Here is a 15,065-nt window from a genome sequence, read left to right on the forward strand (position 1 = left end):
GTTAAAATGTTCTAGAAATATGCATCCACATATTGAATTATCTGCCATAACTTTCCATCAAGAAGATATAACGCTCAAGTAAATGACAAGACAATGAAAATGGAAATCTGGTTGTTAATTTGAATTCAGCATGTTTTGGGTATAATGTGATTACATCAACCCTTTCAGGGACATAGTAATCAGAAGACTGGCCGCAAAAACATCTGGGAACTCCTTGCAATCTAACAAACATTTACTGAACAACCTTTCTGTCTATGTTCTGCACATATTTCTATGCTGGAAACCATGGTATAATATACTGCAAGCATGGGATGTGTTTTATGCCCCTAAGAACAATAAGTATATAGCCCACATACATGTGATTATGTAGTGTGAGATGATATAAAAGTGATACCCATATGAATGATGCAGATAAAATCAAAATCATGAAAGGATCACATGGATCATACAAATTGTCAGGGAGTAGAGATTCTTGAAAGAGGTTGAATTATTGATGTGCCTGGAAAGGTGGGTAAAATATCAACCAATGATATAAGTGAAGTAGAAGGAAACAAGAGTTACTAGGAATATTTTTGTAAAGAAAGAAAAACAATGAAAATGCATTATTAAAGACAAAATTCTATCAAGTAAATTTGAAGGTCTAATGGCTGTGTTAGGTGATTCAAGAATTAGGTAGCGTCTCATTTAGCAGGTAGAAAGGCATTCAGAGGGATTTGACAAAATGGAAAGTTTACATAGGAAGAAGGATGTATCAGGAGAGTTATTAGCAAAAGATAAGTAAGGAGTAGCTTTAGGCTAGGAAATATTTTTTTGGGGAAAAGACAAAAGCATGTTTTTATCATGCAGATTGCCTCTTTTTCCTATGTTGTGTGGTGTTGGCAAGAAAATTCCATACTGGTTGGTTAAGGTTACGTTTCTGGTGAAGGTGGAAACTACAGCTAAGTTGGGTATTAAATTCAGGTTTGATATCATGGGCTTTTCCACAAGTGATGCCATTATGGGCCTGCGACTTTCTCTGTAACAGTTTTAACATGTAAAATCAATTAATAAAATGCACTATAGTAATAAACACCAAGAATTACATGATCATTTCAATAGATGCAGAAAAAACATCTGAAAATAGCTAACGCCCTTTCATCATAAAAACACTCAACAACAAAAAGGATCTTTCTCAAGCTGAGAAAAGGCATTATATAATATTCAATGGTGAAATATTGAGTATTTTCTCCTGTGGAGGAGGAAAATCATTTTTCCTCTACTCTTCTAAGTTCTTGGCTAAGATACCCCTGTAAAATAAAGACAGATTAATAGGAGTAAAACAAACCAAAGTTTAACAATAAGTATATCTCCAGTGCACAAGGGAAATACCTGGAAAAACTCAGTTACTCATCAAAATGTCTCAAGCTATTGATTTAAATAACACATCCAGCTAAAGACAAAAGTGCTGGGGGTGAGGAGAGTCAGTTGTGTGCAGTTTCCAGGAAGGAAACAATAATCCAGTAAACAAAGGGAAGACTGATAGGCAGATTTAAATCCTCCCTTTCTCCATTGTTAAGTTTCTGTAGAGTCAGAGTCATCCTGTCCTGGCAGAGAGGCAGAGGCCCTTAGCAATGAAGATTTATAAATGTGTCTTTTTGGAAAGGGTACCTTCTACTGAGTTCTCAGAGTTGTTCCTATGTCTGCTATTTCTTAAAAATTATCAGCCTAAAATAATCCTAATGCCAAAGAGGCAAATTTGGGGGTGGTATCTTCTGCTCCCCTTCAGAGCAATAGTTTTTTAGTACCAGCTCATCTGTTACTGATGCACTTTGGTATGTTGGAAGGTGGAACTGTTAAAAATATTGAGTAACGAGGGAATTTAGATTTCTAAGGGGGATATAATAATGATGAGTTATAGATTCAAAACTGCAAGGTGAGTACAGTGAAGTTGAGAGGAGAAATATATGAAGAAAGAAGATAGAATTATCAGTGGTCACGATGAGGAAAAGTTGTCCCAGTTTTTGGACAGAAAGCTTTAGGAATGGGAGATGGTGATTAGAGCATGGGACAGCCAGCCATAAGCCAAATATGCCAAGAAGAACTAAGAGAGCAAATTCCTTTGTTTAGGGGACTATATATCCAAAGTTTTGATGTGTTTGCAGTGGTTATGCCCATTCTGGCCAACCATCTCTGTCCCTATGTGTGATTGACAGGCAAATATTATACTTTCCCTATATCACCCCAAATTTATGGGGCATCCATCTATCTTCCTTTGGTTGGATTCCTCCCCAGTATTTTGCAGGGATCCTATATAATCCTATGTAATAAAGAGGTGATATGCAAATTGACCCTCACACCATCGCACAAGAATGCCACCCCCATGTGGTCAAAGATAGCTGCCATAGATGGCTATCAGAAGAGGGTAGTTGTGGGTGATCAGACCAGCAGGGGAGGGCCATTGGGGGCAACCAGGCTGGCAGGAGAGGGAAATTGGGGGAAATCGGGCTTGCAGCAGAACAGTTAGGCATCTATCAGCCTGGCAGGGGAGTTATTTGGGGGTGATCAGGCTGGCAGGCAGGTGAGCAGTTGGGAGCCAACAGTCCTGGACTGTGAAAGAGATGTCTGACTGTTGGTTTAGGCCCATTTCCACAGGAATTAGGCCTAAACCAACAGTCAGACATCCCCAGAGGGGTTTTAGATTGGTGAGAGTGCAGACTAGGCTGAGGGACACCCTCCACCAGTGCACAAATTTCATGTGCCAGGCCCCTAGTATGCCTGTAATACCTGCTCTTCCCTTTTCTCCTTTCCTAACTATACATATAAAAGCATAAGCAACTAATTGACTGTCCAACTAATTGACTGTCCAAGTAGCTATGATGTACACTGACCACCAGGGGGCAGATGCTCAACACAGGAGCTGTCAAGCTGCAATGACTTGGCAGCTATGGTTCTCAAGTGATGCGCCCAGGAACCATAGAGAAGAGAGCCTAATTCTGGGTGCATTACCTGAGAACTGCCCTCTAGCAATCTGGGACCCCTTGGGGGATGTCAGAGAACCAATTTTGGCCCAATCCCCACAGGCCAGGCTGAGGAATCCCACCAGTGCACAAATCCATGCACTGGGCCTCTAGTTATTAATAACTACTCAAATACAACAGTATCATTAATACAGTAGGAGGAAATATAACTGCAGCAGAGTCAGAGTAAAGCCTGTGCATAGCAACCTGAAAGCAGATTGGCTGATATAATTTCATTTGTCTTTGTATTCCTTAGCTTGCAGTAAGTGCTGCACATTAATAATATGGGTCTTCTCAGGCTGAATCTGAGAAGGCTGAGTCTGATGGGCTGAATGAGAAAGAGAAAATCAAATCCCCATTCACTGAAGATTGCCAATAAAATCAACAACACTAACAGCAGTGAGGGCAAAAACCGCTTATTGAAAGTCTTATGCCCCATCATTTTCACAACTTAATGTTATTCATCTAGTTTAATACAGTATTTCTAAAAGATATTATTCTTCCTATTTGAGACAAAGGCAAAAAAAAAAAAAAGTTAAACAATTAGTTCAGGTTCCTCGACTACTGGCAAAACAAGTTTTTAAATGCAGTTTTATTAGAGTCAATAACCTATCTTCTTTTCACTATTCCAAACTATTAGTCACATAGACAACTGTATAACTTAGACACAACTTTCTTACTTTTGTGGTTATGTATGTTTGCGGGAATCTTCCCACACAAGATAAGAAAATTAGTTACTTATTTACTTTTAAATTTATTTTTTGACATATGAAGAGACAAAGACAAAAAGAGGTTGAAGCAGTGTTCATTGATATTTTATTATTGCTCTTAACAGGAAAGAGTTGGATTCCAGTCTTTTATCAATATACATTGTCAGATTTGAGGAAGAGAGGTGCACTGAATGCAAGGATTTGGCCAGAGGTATGCTGTCCTCTGGCCAAATCCTTGCCTAGGGCAAAGCATCACTACAGAGCCCACTGAATAAATTTCACTTGTAAGAAATTGAGTGTATGAATAGTCTTTGCTCTAAACTTGTCATAATGCCTCGCCATCCATTTTCTTAAACCCTTTTCAGATTTGCTTAATATTTAAAGTGTGCTCTTCTAAGAATTGCTTCAGGGAGAAATAGCTAATAAAGGCATCAAAAAGAGATTCCTTGTGACAATGCAATTTATACTGCATGTTCTACAAAGTCAGCTATAAAATTTTAAGATGCCACCCTAAAAATCTGAACACTGTAGGCCTTATACAAGCTATGGAGAGACTAAATATCGGTTTTTCGGGAAGATGCAGGCAAGATCTTTCTTAGATGTGGTCACAACAATCAATGCCTAAACCCGGACTCCTTAAAGGTAGACTTCAGGCAATAGAAGTAGCAGGACATTGGCCCCACCTGCTGGGCTCAGAGGTTGAGTGTTGACCTATGAACCAGGAGGTCACAGTTTAATTCCTGATCAGGGTACATGCCAGGGTTGTGGGTTCAATCCCCCATAGGGGGCAGGCAGGAGGCAGCCGATCAATGATTCTGTCTCATCATTGCTGTTTCTCTCTCTCTCTCCCTTCCTCTCTGAAATCGATAAAAACATTTTAAAAAATAAATAAAAAATTCCTTCACAGAAATACCTAGATGGGTGTCTGATCCAAAACTGGGTACCAGGGCCTGGCAGAGGGGGCCAAAGTGACAAAGGAAACTAACCACCCATGAGGTGATGGAGCCTGGACGGGCTAGGGTGCAGCCTTGGTCCTCAGGGCTCTTGGCAACTGAGGGGCCCCTGTTCTGCTCTCTCTCCCTATCCTTTCTTTCTTCTTCCCCTCCCCTATGCCCTGTGGTCACCCCACCCCCCACTCCCTGCCCAGGGGGATGAAGTCCAAACTCCAGGCTTGAAGGTGCCACCAGGGTCACATTTCCTCCGAGGTATTAGGTGAGAATACTTTGCCTCTTGCAGCGTATGGTGCCCCTGGCATTACTTGGTTTATAAAATTATTTCTGAGCCTCAGGTTTAGAAATGGTATTTCACAGTTACATGATAATTTTGCCTAAGACTGAGTAATTTATATAAAGAGTGGTGTCTGCTACCTAAGAAAATCTGGTGTATCTTTAGTGATAAGTGAGAAAAAAGTTTCTTTTTCCCCCATTATGTTTTTTTATTCAAAGGAATAAAGCAAGTGGTAATTAGGAATAAAGCATCTAGAATGTAACTTTCAAGTTACAAGTTAAAAAAGGAGAAGTCAGGCCATGTTCAAGATGAAATTTGAATGTTGACATCCACTGACTCATGATGAAGAGCATAAACAGTAATTGTATGCTAGGCTACATAATTATATTATGAAAATTCTCTCTATTACATTTCCTGGATAGTCTTATTTATAATGATGAACTAATTATCCTTCAGCATCTAATGAACTGAACAAAATGAGCAACATTCAAAAGGCTACAGTGTTCCTGTCTCAATATATATCTTTGATCTTAGAATAATGTTTTCTTCTACAAGTAAGAGGGGATCTACATCGTCAGGCACTAAAGGGGATATTAAGCTTGTTAGTTCTCATTACAATGGAATATTAGTAGTGGGTTGTTTTTTTTTTAAATAAACAACTTTCATGTAATATTGTTTTTTATTTATTTTTTCCAGAGTTTGTATGAGAGGTGTGCCTTCCTTGTAAGTGGCCAGTGACATGTTATTGTTAAATACTTTCTTACTGAGAAAAATAGACATTGCCTTTTGACATCTTTGTGGAGGTTTAGGCGCATTCTTTTAGGGAATTAGCCCCTCTGAGGGGCTAATGATGTCTGAGGTATCCACAGCTCTCCTCAGAGTCATCTCTGGGGCTTGCCCTTGCCTCTCTGGGACAGTCCACATTTTATAACTGGCCTGAGCATTGAGGTTTACAGACCCCACCTTCTTGCCTTAATTCAGAGCAACTCTGAAGAAACATGCTAGCTATTAGCTCCACGTAATGCTGGCAGAGGCCTTCATTGTGACTGCATCATAGCTCAACCTGTCTCTGGACAGTCCTGCATCTTCCCACCCTCCCACTTCCACTGACATTGATCCTAAGACCACGTCCCCCATAAGCCATCTGCATGCCAGTGTCTGTCTCAGAGTCTGCTTCTTAGGGAAACTGACCTGTTATATTTAGTTCAGGGAAGTCAAGGAAGACTTTTTAGATGTATTCTAATTTGAGATGTATCTCTCAATAAGAGTTTGCCTAATGGCAAAGATAAAATAATGTATTCCACTGCAAAGGAACAATGTAAGAAAAAGCAGAGATATGAAAGAATATGCTTTTTCAAGTAAGTTGTGGAGTTTTGTGAGAATATCAGAGAGGCAATAATATATGGCATAGCAGGTAAACACAGGGCCCCGGCTGTACAGGGTCTTGGTCGTCTATCAAAGAGATTTGGATATTTCTCCACAGATAACAGGGACTCATTGGTGGCTTCTATGTACAAGATGACACAATGAGAACTGTTTCCCAAAGAAAGCTAGATGTCATACAGAAGGTAGGTTAGAAAGGAGACAAAAGACAAAAGCAGAAGGACAGCTATAATTTTGGAAGCAGAGAAGGGAGAGGGGCAGTGGGCTGGAGGTAGAAACAGCTTGGTCAGGTCGAGACGCCAGCAATAAGGATGAGGGAGAGACAGAGTTTCCCTGCCTTGGTCCATGCAGGCGCCTGTGGTTATAAAGGGCAGGTAGGCCATACATCTGCCAGAGGGGGCCTGCTTGAGGCCCTGGCTGCAGGGAAGGGAGGAAACTGGGAAGAGCCAGCTGGGAGCTGCTGCAGATGCCCTCTTCGGTGACTGACGTGCCGCAGAGCACAAAGAGAACTGGAACTTTCCTCCAGACAGTGGTTTAGAAGCTGTGGGCATTAAGTTTTGTCGAGAAAAAGGCTTATCTCCCAACAATAACGTCATGCCGGGATCAATAGGACATGACCTGAGATAAGGTCAGATGCCAGCTGGACCATTTGCCAGAGAGAAACAACACGTAGCGCTGCCGGAGCGAAGCAGCAAGAAGAGGCATTGATGCGCTCTGCGGGAGGACCACCGAGAAGTTAGACCTTGTCTATTTGTCTGACAGCAGGGATCCTGGAAGCAGTTATCCGCTACAGCACTCTCTTTTGCGGGACCTGGAGCAGGCTGCAGGCTGTCATTGTGGAGGCGTTCGCCTTGACAATGGACCCCACAAGCCTGTCAGCCCACTAGATGGGGAGGGTGTTCATAATGAGTCATGCCTGTGCTCCAAGAAGCTCCTTTTAAGTATTTCATATCAACATGAATCATACAAATCGGGGCAAAACACTGAGCGTTCGAGTGAAATCTTCCAGCTAATTATTAGCTGGAAGATTTCACTCGAACGCTCAGTGTTTATCCTGTTTTTGAGTCACAGAGAAATCAAATAAGTCTTGCGAGGAAACGCTGGCATTTGGAGAGTCTAGGAATTCCTCTGTTTCAGCTTATTGAGGGCGCATGTTGAAAAGACAGAATCCAAGGTCCCAGTTTACCTGCAGAATTAAGATCTAAAGCAGGCTTTCTTAGCCCCAATTACATGGGGGCCTGGACAGTTCCTTGTTGTGGAACTGCACTGCTCTGTGTTTTATCGGATGTTTAGCAGCGTCTCTAGCCTGTACACACTAGATACTAGGAAGCAGGGTGCACACGTGAACGTGTACACACACACACACAATTGTAACCATCAAAATGACTTCAGACATTACTAAGTGTTCCCTCTGGGATGCAATCACCCCGCTGAGAACCACAGGCCTGGAGAGATGGCCCAGGGTTTGGCCTCCCTCCTTCACCATGGAAGTGTGGAATGGCGCAGCCTCGGTCATGAGTGGGCCACACGCCCAGCACTCTGCAGGCTACTTCCTTCAGTTTTTCGCTTTCTCTCTAATAAATGAATGTGTGAGAGCAGGGCAGAGGGAGGAAAGCATGTGTGTGTGTGTGTGGGGGGGGGGGGGGCAGGGAGGGGGGCAGGAGTTCTCTCCCCTTCTGCCTTGTACATGTTTATCTGTTTGTATAGTCCCTGAATGTCACCCAGTGTCATCTCCATGAGTCGGTACACAAGTGACGCACTTATTGAATGGCTAAGGAGAGGGCACGGCACTATCCTCTGCTACACTGAGAAAAAGAATGAATGAGTGAGTGTACACAAAGCTGCTATGCACCGAGGATTCAGAAATGAGTAAAACACATCTCCTGGTCTCTAGCTTTACAAGGAGAGATGAATGTTAACATATAATAATGTCTTACTTCTGGCAAAAAAATTAACAGATAATGTCAAACCTCACTTGTGACTATTAAACTGATCTTATTAAAGGGTACTGGGTTCAGGTACTTGATCAACCAGGCCACTGCTGTTCAACACTCAGATTAAGTCTCCCCCCGCCTCCTCCCCCCGCCTCAGTAAGTAGATGTACCCTCCCTGGACATAATCAAGTAGGAAAAGCCGTGATAATTGTCCCATTTAGAAGGAAAAGAGGGAGGGAATGAAGGCTGTTGCTGAGATAAAGGACAGATACTGGAACAGTGTTTGTTTATGCATCCATTTGGGGCTTTGATCAACTGTCAAACTAATTGAAGCTGATTAATGGATCTTTATTTGTTTTTAGTTTATTGAGTATATAAAACAGTTTTAAGCCATTGATTAGGAATTATCACCATGCATAGTGTTGTTAACGATCTTTAAAAGCATGTATATATAGTTTATCAATATAAATAACTTGCATTAAGAATTTATTTTGTTAGATACAACCAATCAACTATTTATTGAGTGCTTAAAGTGACTGGGAGTAGTTATTGTGGCAGCTGCAAGAAGAGATAAGACATAATTCTGATAATAACACTTTATAAGTTAGTTGAGAAGATAGGAAATACACACATATAAAAGACAATTAAATTTGTAAGGCATTAAATGCAAAAGGCCAAATGATCTTCTGTAGAAAAACAGAGGCAAGATTTTAATTCTGGATGATTGCTGATGACTTACCCAGAATATGGGAAATAAAAGGAGTGTAACACATTCCTGGAATTCATATCATATAGTAAAAAAGAGATAAAAACTCATCCACTGGGGAAACAGCATAGATAAAACTATGATTTCAAAATTGGACACAATGTCCAGCTAAAACGGACTATAGTCCTTGAGCTGGGGTATATGTTGTAGTGTTAGAAAGGGACATTGCAGGCAGACTTGCCTGGCAGGCTTTTGATGTATTGGGCGATACTGATATATTTTTTGTAAACTTCTTTATTGATTAAGGTGTTACATTGACAGTTTTCGATCATAGTCGCTGACTGAAGATAGTCATGTTTTAGAAAATAAATATGTCGGCAGTGAAAATGGAGCACCCAATGGGGGTGGTGATGTAAATATAACAAACAAACAAAACTAAGTGTAATTTAAAAAAGAAATTTATAGGTCTTAGAAACTGATGAAATCGTTTAAAAAAGAGGGGGGATAAATATGGGTTGAAACTTGAGGTTTAAGACTGGGAGAGTAAGGATATTGCCACCAGAAACCAAGGGAGATCATCATGCTTAGTGAAATAAATTTGAGCGCGAAATGAGTTAGGCAGCTTTAAAAAAACCTGAGTTATCAGTTATAGTATGTCCGATAATATTATATGGCAGATATGTTGGTGAATGGGGTTTAAAAGAGAATTCAATACTAAATACATAATTCAGGGACTCATTCATATTGGATGACTGATAAAATCATGAAAATTGACATTATAGAAGATACGATTACTCAAAAAGGGCTCCAGATAGAACTTCAGGTATTGCTAGACCTGGAAGCATGAAAAACTATATAAAGCTGTTAGAGAATTAAAGGTAGGAAGAGGGTTACACATCACAGCATTATAGAATGGAAGGGACTAGACAACTTCAAGGGACAGGAAGGGGTTAAGGATGTTAAATGCTGCACAGAGAGTAGGGAAAATACCTTGGAAAGCTCTTAGCACTTCTTTCTCCTATAAAGTACTCCAAGAACAGAGGAGAGAAAGGAGCTATGAATTACATGGTAATGGATTTATTAGTTAAAATAATCGTGTGTCAATATTTTTAAATGAAGAAAGGCAATACTGCGACTACCAATAGAGATATCCTGACTTCCCTTTACCTTTGTATTTAACATAAAAGAGTGAGACCGAATTGTAGCAGGAACCAGAAAGAGCCAAAAAGAAAAAAAGATTATTGTTTCCTTTATGAAATACTTTTTATTCTAGTGATGTCTCTTTACAAATAAAAATCAACGAATAAATGTCCATTTAAATTGATCTTCAGTTGGACTATACTACTGGTCTGCCATATAAATTAGTGTTTCTAACATTTAACTGTCCCTCGGGGATAAGACTGAGAAACAATATTTTTGTGAAGAGTATCAAATAGCTTACCTATATAGAAATTCTCTGTTCTTTTTATTTTTGGTAGGGTGGACAATGGGGATTGCTATAATCAGAAAGATAATAATACTAATTTGAGGCTGTGATAAAGCATATGTCTTTAGTTACATGTTGTTATTAGAATTTAAAGACTACTTTCTTTTATAGGATATTTTTAGTTGTTATTTTGTTGGTGTTTTTATGTTTCTTTTTCTTATTAAAAATGTTTAATGTTAATGCTATTGCAGATGCCCCCCTCATTAATTCCCCTCTGAACACTTCCACCCACCCTGCCCCCGTCCCTTGGCCTTCAGCACACTACTGTCCAAGTCCATGGGCCATGCATACATGTTCAATAGCTAATTCCCCCACCTTCTTTATCCATTCACCCACTCCTGCCCCCTCTGGCGCCCATCAGTCTGTTCCATGTATTCTTACTTCTGGTTCTGTTTTGATCATCAGTTAATTTTGTTCATTAGATTCCTCACATTCATGAGGTCATGTGGTATTTGTCTTTCTCGGACTGGCTTATTTCACTTAGCATAATACTCTCCAGGACCATCCATGTTTACGCAAAAGGTAAAAGATCCTTCTTTTTTACAGCCGTATAGTATTCTATGGTGTAAAGGAATTTTATCCATAGCTTTTTTTATCCACTCATTTATTGATGGGCACTTGGGCTGTTTCCAGATCTAAGCTATTGTATATTGTGCTGCTATGAATATAGGGGTGCATACATTGTTTCTGATTTGTTTCAGGATTTTTTGGATATATTCCCAGAAGTGAGATCACTAGATCAAAAGGTGGTTCTTTTTTTTCTCCCCCCCCCCCCCCCCGGAGGAAACACCATACTGTTTTCCACAGTGTCTGCACCAATCTGCACCTACACTGACTAGAGTTCTCTGGATGAAAGTTTTTTTCTGTTTGTTGCCCTAAGGCTACCTCTAATTCACTGCACCTATTATGTTATTTTTTCTCCTCTGTGATGTGGGAATGTTAACACCTACCCTTGTTACTCCTAGTCCTGTTAGGATCAAATGAGACAAAAAAAATCAGTATTTGGTTAGCTATGAAACATCACACGTGTGTCATTATTATGAACTATTTCTGGACTGTGAGCATCAGGGAGCCAGAAGGACCTATTTTGTTCCTATGAAGCTGCAGTACTTATCATAGTGTCTGACATAAACTAAGAAATCTATAACTACTTTTTCAATTTAATTACTCCCTGAGAAGTATAATCATGGAAAGGGTTGTGCATAAAAGTATCAATAAAATGCATATGGGACAAAATAAACGATTATGAAAACGAAGGCCAGCATAGCACTCACAAGCATGCTGATCGATTCCTGCCTTTCTGACACTGTGTGAACCAGCTGACATCTGTCCTGTCCACAGAAAGCTTTCCAAAGGAGACAGCACGGTTTCCGCTGTGCTTCTCATTTCATGTCTAACAGCCTTTCCAGTTTATCCCAAACTACAGAGTGTGTATCAGTAAACCTGGAAAATACAGCCAAATGAACTGATAGCACCCACAGATTAGAGATCATAAAAATTCAACAAAAGGCAGGAAATGAGAGACAGAAAACAGACTTAATGTGAAAATAGGGAGGTAATACCAAACAACGTGGAAGCAGGGAATTTCAAAGTAAAGTACGCAGGGAAAAGTCTATTTTCACTGGAGTTATGGACACGCTTTACTGAGATACCCGAAGAATAGTCAAATAAATCTGACTTTAGAATAAAAGTAATACCCTGTGGTACTTAAAAGTAATACCCTGTGGTACTTAAATTATTTCACTACAGCTCCTCACATAGTTACATTTATGAATGGAGATGGGTAGGTGAATGGCCAGCTGTGAAAAGGGACAGTCTAGCTCAGTGGTCGGCAAACTCATTAGTTAACAGAGCCAAATATCAATAGTACAATGATTGACATTTCTTTTGAGAGCCTATTTTTTTAAACTTATACTTCTTCTAATGCCACTTCTTCAAAATAGACTCGCCCAGGCCATGGTATCTTGTGGAAGAGCCACACTCAAGGGGCCAAAGAGCCACGGTTTGCCAACCACTGGTCTAGCTGATAAAACAAAAATGTACGACATAGCAACATAAAAGAAGATCTGTTTCCCTTCCCGCCCAGCCCCCAAACATCCTCAAATAAATGTCATAGTGATGCCATTTTCAGTGGCTTATAGCTCAATATTGCTTTTAGCTGATTGTCAGATAATGTCTGCTTTGACATAAACTAATAACTTATTACCTGATAATACATTTTTATGTGACCCTCACTCCCACAAAATTGGTAGTACTGTGCCTATTAAAAACAGAAATGGTGGTATGATGGGCAGAGGAATTAATCAGGAAGAGGGCACAGCTAAAGAAGAGGTGGCTAGGAAGCCTCATTCCCAACAAAGAGCATAGCCAGGCCTTATTTTCACCTCTCACATCAGCCAGTGTTCTTTTGGAAAAATACCAAAGGGTGCCCCATGGTATCATTCACACCCACTGGGTACAGAGGCCCACTGGAAGAATGAAGACCTAAATTGGGTCAGTCACAACTGTAAAATATGCTGAAACAAACAAGTCAACAGGGGAATTTTGATTTTAAAACATCAGGGAGTGCATGTGGGATGCCCAGAGACGTCCATTTCAGGGACTCTCTGAAGAACTAGCATGTCTTCAGAAAAGAAAAACTAGGAAACTGCTTCTGAGTTCAGTCATTGAAATGTAATCAGAAATTTATGGGGGATTATGTGAAAGACTAAGAGAAATAGATTAAATCTGAAGTTTAAGCATCTTACACTTTATTTTCTGTAACAAAGTTAAATTGAATTCAAAGTGTACTTAAATTTTGTTCATGTGTTTGGGGTGATGAATAGTACAAGAATGATCGCATCATATTTCCTTCCCTCCCAAACTAGGCAACATAGGTATAATTCAAGGGGCATCAGGTAAAAGTCTTAAGTGAAGTCCAATAAAGTCTTAGTTAATTCCAAGGAATGAGACTACATCAAATCAATACATCAGAAGTTTTCCCAGGGCAAATGATGATTGACACAGATTTTGTAAATGGATAAAGTTTTTATACATTTAGGAGAGTGGTAGGGGCATTCTCTCTAGAATTTGCGGAGGACAGAATAAATGCTCACGAAATGTACACCAAATGAATTAACCTGCTTCCAACAAATCTGAGATACAGAGTTGGTATAAGGGTACAATCTTTTATCTGTAAGATGAATAAGGCCTGAGGATCTAAAAAAAAAAAAAACAACAACAACAACAAAACATGGTGACTATAGTTGATAACACTGTATTAAATAATTAAAATTTGCTAAGAAGGTAGACTTCAAATGTTTTCAAAGCAAAGCAAAAAACAATTTATAACTAAACATATAATTTAAAATCTTCTTACATAGAAAAATTTGGTGCCAAATAGGTTCACTGGTGAATTCAATTAAAAATTTAAGGAAATAATAAATTCTATGAAAACTCAAAAAATTGAGAATGGAGGTATTAGGTCAGCATTGGTGGTTGGTTTGAGTGATTCACAAAGCAATACACTATTGAGTAAAATAAAGCACTAGAAATGGTCAAGCAGAGTGATGGATTAAGGGTTTAGTGGAGAACAAATGAACTACGAGCATTTGGAGGAATAGAGGGTATAGAGGTCATGGTGAGGATGAAGAAGAGGAGAGTGATGGAGTACGAGATGAAATCCTGGGGGTCAGAAATAATAATTTCGAATTTTAAGATCTTAGACCAGTTCTCAGTGATTATAGAGTCCAAATCTTGATTACTAATCTGATGTATGTAGATGTCAGGGGAATGTATGAAGTTGACTACAATACTGATGGAACAAGGTGAAACAAATTAGTGTGCCAGTGCTAAATTAAAGTGGACTAGGGAGGGTTATTCCCAGGTGTGTCCAAAGATGACAATAAAGATGGGAAGAGCCGTCTGTTTCTGGGCTAGGTCTGTAATTTACCAAGTAATTACTGTATGCCAGCCATTAGTTTTGTCACATACCTTCATTATGACATTTTACCTTCACTATGGAGTTGTTAAATCGGTATTAACCTCAGTTTATTAGTTGCCAAGATTAATATATTACCCAAGATCGCTCATCTACATAGTGAGGGAGACAGAACATAAATAGATGTCTGTTACTTAAAAGCCCTATTCTACAGTACTTAAGGTCACAAAAGAACCTGTGGGGAAATTGTAAAATTCTGGCACAGAACATTTATTTACTGCTCTAGGTTAAGTGTAATTATTTGTCTATCAACCCATAAACTTAATACATATAGCTCCTTAGTCCATCCAATTTACTATTTTAAAAATATATATATTTTATTGATTTTTTAGAGAGAGGATTAGAGAGTTAGAAACGTTGATGAGAGAGAATCATTGATCAGCTGCCTCCTGCACACCCCCAGGGGGTGTGCCCGCAATCAAGGTACATGCCCTTGATCGGAATCGAACCCGGGACCCTTCAATCCGCAGGCCGGCGCTCTATCCACTGAGCCAAACCAGTTTCGGCCCAATTTACTTCTTGGCTGTAGCTACTGAAAGTCAAATATTTTAAGGCATTGTAAAAATCATTACCACTGGTTACTCACACTAAACTGATAAAATAATGTGATGCATGGAAAATTAAAGAACCTAATTTAGTTTAAA

Source organism: Pipistrellus hanaki, assembly GCF_964339955.1.
Source record: "Pipistrellus hanaki genome assembly, chromosome: 12".
Taxonomy (NCBI): domain Eukaryota; kingdom Metazoa; phylum Chordata; class Mammalia; order Chiroptera; family Vespertilionidae; genus Pipistrellus; species Pipistrellus hanaki.